The following is a 5,525-nucleotide window of genomic DNA, read 5'->3' as shown; positions in this document are numbered from 1 at the left end:
CGGGGAAGAAGGCCGGGAAAGGGTCGGTGTCTCGCAGCGCTCTCACGGCGTTTTCCTCAGAGATGCGGCGGGTTCGGGCCACTGTGCCCGGAATGCTGCCCCGGGCGGTGCCCGGTGCTGTGAGGAGCCTCTGACCGCGGGCTCCGGACGGTGCCCGGTGCTATGAGGGGCGCTCCGGGAGGTGCTCGGTGCTGTGAGGGGCCCCCCGGCCGCGGGCTGTGGGAGATGCTCGGTGCTGTGAGGGGCCCCCGGGCTCGATTCGGGCCCGCGACCGGGCAGAGCTCCGGATGCGGGATGGCTGCGAGCACAGGGAGGAGGAAGGGCGGCGAGCACACAGGTGGGTGTGGAACCTTGGCCAAGGGCACTTCCCGCCTGCCTTCGGCTGTTAGGGCGAGACGTCAGTGTCGCGATAATATTAATTTTATTATTTGTGGGGCCTATAAAAAGCAGACTTTGACAGTTTGTAAAAGCTCATGCTTTCTTGGCAATACTGGAGACCAGTTCTCAGGTATCCACGGACAGGCTTACCCTGTTGTGTGACAGATGGTCATTTTTATTAAATTCATTTTCCAAACTTGAGTACAGTATCCATTAAAATGGATGAATACTTTTCTGAGACTTACAGGCAGTGGGGGTCTCTTGTGTGTCATTAAACCAGTGTGTTTGCAACACATGTGCCAGATTTTCTTCAGTATTTTAAGATTATCTAGGACAGCAATGTGCTGGAAATTTCTCTTCAGGAGGTTCTTTTTCTCCCTCTTTTGGAAGTGGTGTTTTGATTTTTTAGAAAAAGATCATCTGATGTGAGGTAGGAAAAAATGCTTACAAGATGTTGAGTCTTGGGCTCCATCCTGCACTTGCCAACCACTACATGAGGGAAGTCACGTGAGTCAAGTGCAGAGGATACTTTATGTCATATTTTCTCTTAAAGGTTTGGCTTCAGTGTGCATTTAAGACCTAAGTGCTATTCAGGCATTTAATTCCATATTTAGAAGTTTCAATAAAAACGGCCCCAAATCTGTGCTATACTGAAAACAGCTGTTTGAAATATTTTTAGTGAAAAAAGCCCTAGAGTTTTGTTCATGAACTTCTTTGTTCTTGGGTCTATGACATTGTCAAGATTCAAACAAGCTCAGATTTATAAATTCTTGAGCATGTTCATATTCCTACCATAAGATATTTTTCTTCTTTTTTATTAGTATAGTTTCTTCCCTAAGAAATGGGAAGCCACAAAGGTAAAACTTGAGATTAAAATGCAAATTTGATTTTTTTAGGAAGTCTAAGTTACATGCTGGTCCACTTGAACCAGTGTCTTGATAAAGCAGAAATTCTCTCTAATTTCAGAGTTGATGTTCCTACTGACTTTGGTGTAAGTTTTATGCTTTAAGTTTTTTTTTTTTTCAATAGCTGTGTGAAATATATTGAAAAATCTTATTATATAAACAGTTAAAAGTCAGACTGGTGTGGGCAATAGTAGTGATTGAAAAAAATAATTGAAAGAGTTGTGACAATATATCAATTTTCTGGTAAATTCATCATGTTTTTATGTTCCTGCCCAGCTGTTGACTTTCCTGCTTCTATCCATATTGATGATAGTAGATCAAGAGCTAAGTGACTTCTTACATAGAGTACATACTATGCCCATATGAGCTGTACTCTTAAATGAAAAATTAGAATGAGTACCAGACTGAGTAGCTCAGCAGAGTAAAAATGGCAAATTCAGCAAGTAATTTTCCACGAAGAAATCTCTGAAGCAGTTTCAAAATTAGAATATTATGAAAAATCACTGTGAAGGCAGAAGAAGGCTTTCTCAGTTACTGCTTTGGGTCAGTTCTAGGAAATTTGAGTTGCTGTATGAAATATGTAGGCTTTGGGGGTTTTTTTTAATGCAGTTTCAAACCTGGCCTGACTCCGAGTTGAGCATTTGGTAGGTCAGGGATTTTGATAGAGGGGTCTGTTTACATCGTGGAGTATTTTATTAACTCTTTAGACTGGAATTGCTCTCTCTCATCTTCTTTAGTAATTGATGTTTGCAAAGCACACATGAGAAGTTGCTTTCCCTTTAGTATTTGTAAGCATTTAGTGAGCATATGTTATGTGAGGGAGGAAGTAAGTTCAGGAAAGAGGCTGGAGCAGCACAAACCTAGTGGGGGAGAGTAGTACCAGTGACTGGGATTGTTATCTAAATTTCTACTTGTGACTCTTGCTTCGAGAAAACAGTAGCTCAGGCTAGACCAGAGGGCTTGCAGTGGGAGTAAAGAAATATTTGCCTGCCCATGCAGCTTCCTTTGGGAGGTGTTGGCACACAGGAACAGCTGAGTTGTGGCCATGTCTCTGTGCTGTGAGTGACCATCCATTCATTCTGCTACATGTGGACTCTAAACATGGGCTCAGTCTGCATGGGAAGTGTGGGAAGAGTCCTGGGCCTGCCTGCATGAGGGGTCTGTAAGTTTGGTGAATCCTGGAAGGCCTGTGTCTGATGTGTTGTACAAACCTGGTTGGTACCAGAAGGATGGTGGTTTAGTGGTTTTGTGTCTTATTCACACACAATTTCACCCATTTGAGATTTGGGACTTGATGGGATGGGCTGCCTCCTGTGAACTTGCTTGCTCCCAATGGAAACACCTTCCCTTTAGTCCCAAAGCTTTGGCTTTCATCCTGTGTGCTTTTTGGTTGATTAATCATCAAGGAATGATCACTAGGGTGACTTGTACATTTATTTATTTGTTTTAAACTCACTTCATGGGATTGTTCTGAGCATTTGCTCTGTTGTGGTGCCATATACCTAATTTCTTATCCTTGCAGTTTTGTGGGATTTCTAATAGGTTAACTTCTCCTTCTCTTCTTTTGCAAAAAGGCTGAAATGCTGTTGGAGATGGGGTCAGTGGTTATGTGTGTGTCTGTCTCTCCCCCTTACTCCAACCTCCCCCTCCCCTCTGCGGGCTGTCCTGCCAGAGCCCCTCCTCTGGCTGGAAGAGGGGAGTTGAAATAGTGAGCTCCTGCTTTGTGAAGGAAATTTTCTTTCAGTGCCTTGCTCAGAGGTGCCTTTGAGAGCAGAACTGATGTGTTTGTGTTAACTTCTGGTCTGAGAAGGTGATTTCGATGGCCCCGGGGTTGCTCGCCATCATTTTACTCTGTGCTGTTGTGGCAGGAACTTCAGGGAGTAAGTAGAAGAAACTTTTCCTCTGCTAAGATTGATCTCTCTCAATGCAGAATACTTCTGCTAAGAAATGTTCTCACTAGCAAAACTTCAGAGAATTATGTTACAGTTTGTAGTAATTTTTGAAGCAGCTTTGTCTGGATTTTTAATGTGGCGTAGCAGTTTGGTTTACTGAGCTCTTTGGGTGGTACTGGGCAGGTGGGAGAGCACCCTACCTGGAGAGGAGGCATTAAATAGTGCATCTTCCTTCAGCATTCTAGGGAAAGCAACAGAAACAGTGAGGTTGTGTCAGCCATTTAATTATTCTTACCTGAAAATAATATGTTAGTATCATGTTCAACATTTGTGCTCAGTTTGATATTTGGGAGATGAAGGATTTTGAAAAGTGTGAATAAATTTTGAACTGTCAATACTGTGGTCCTTTGTTACTCTTGTCAGCTGAAGAGAGAGGAGTGCATGCTGTTTCCAGAACCAAAATAAATGATGGAAGAAAATTTTAAAAGAACAAATGAAGAGCAGAGACTCTAAGTTTAGGCACCCTAATAAAGTTGACCAAGTGCCTGATTGTCCAGGCTGCTCAACCCACCACACTCTGTCTGTGATTACCACAGTTATCACTTAGTTCTGAGCTCAGCATTCCGGTAACCACACGAGCCTTCTGATGCTCCATAACAGATTTATTTTCCATGTTTGTCTTACCATATTTGTTTTAAGGGTCTTTAATAACTTGTGTATGTTTTATGTATAGATAAGTCTATTTATAAAAATTAATAGTCGAGTGATAATTCTCATATATTACATGACCTGGTCTCTCTGTGCTTGAAGGCTCTCTCATTTTGCAGATATTTTAGCACTAGATCAAGTTAGCTTGAAAATAACATGCTATTCATATTTTTGAAAAGTAAAAATCTGAAGTTCCATACAGAGAATTAGTTCTGCAAACTAAAAAGGAGCATTTACTGGGAGGAGGTATAAATGTGGGGTAAGACGTTTTCAAGAAAAATGTAATTCTACTCTCTAGAAACTTAAATTTTAACTTGGTAATAAAAATGTGTGTAAACTTGAAGGGGGACTAAGGAAACAAACACTTTCTTGTTTTTGTTCCAAATCCAATGAATTTCCTTCTTTCCTTCTGCCAATAATTTTGACATTAAAAAAAAGGGATTAAGAGAAGGGAAAATATGCTTCAAATGAATAATATAAATGTGGATTTTTTTAAAATGTTGTAATTTGACAAGAGCATTTCCTTCAGGCGTAAAACGTCCAAAAGCCCAGAAACAGAAGAGAGGTACTCTTCTGTCTGCAGCAGGAGACAAAGCTGAGCAACACAGGGGTGTTAGTTACTGCTTCACAGGGAGGCTCATTAGCCTGTGATACAGCATAGAGGTTGGGGTGGTTATACTTACTATTCAATCTCTTGTGGGAGTTGCCATTATTGATAAATCTTTTTTCAAAGTAAGTTAGGGCTGAATGTTTTTAATACTAATTAAATAATGTCATACATGATTGTGTTTTCCAGCAGTGCTTTCAGTAACTGCTGCGTGTAATTCTGCCGGGTTTATTTAAGCTCATTCAGCATCACAGCATTAGAATGAAAGTCTTGCTAGTTCAGTGTGCACAGACTGAAGAGAAGGAAAGGAGGCTCTGTATGAGCAGCCCCAGCTGTTTCCCCTGTTAATGCCAATGTGAATCTAAAGCAAATCCATCTGTGTGTGGGGTGTTCTGCATCCCCTTGAATTCACTGCCCTCCCAGTCAAAGTCTGAATGAAAGTCCTGTTGGAGAACAGACTCTCCAGTGTTAAAGGACATCTTAACCAATTGCCTCCCTCAAGTTGTGATGTTTAAATGTTCTTTAACATCCTTCCTGCTGCTGGAAAAGCTTTTCTTGGGCAGTAAAGCTTGCTCTTGTTCTTTTTTAAATGATGCTTAGGATTTCTTTTGAATGACCATGTGCAATATAAATCATAGCCATGTAGAAATCTTCCTGACCTGCAATAAAATTAAAAAACTATGGATATGAAGAAGTGTAGTATGTAAAATACATATTTCTTTCTTGGATTCAGAACCATTATTTTAAGTTGCTTCATAGTCCATGGTATTGTGGAATTTCCATACCTACATCAATAAATACACTAAGGTAGGTCATTCCTTCATGTATATGTTTGTGAGATATAGATGTGTGGAAAGGAGCAAGAGCAAAGTCTTGTCCCTGTATACTTGATAGAAAAACTCTCATGGATTTATTTATTTGTTTTGAGAACCATGCTTTGATTTCAGTAATTTCACTGAAATTTAGAAGCAGCAGGTCCGTGCTGAGCTGCATACAAGTTTTCAGTGCTTTTCTGTTCTGTTACCTGTCATTGCA

Source organism: Corvus brachyrhynchos, unplaced genomic scaffold, assembly GCF_000691975.1.
Source record: "Corvus brachyrhynchos isolate BGI_N302 unplaced genomic scaffold, ASM69197v1 scaffold5, whole genome shotgun sequence".
Lineage (NCBI taxonomy): Eukaryota > Metazoa > Chordata > Aves > Passeriformes > Corvidae > Corvus > Corvus brachyrhynchos.
The sequence above is the reverse complement of the archived record's forward strand: the minus strand, read 5'-3'. Positions refer to the sequence as shown.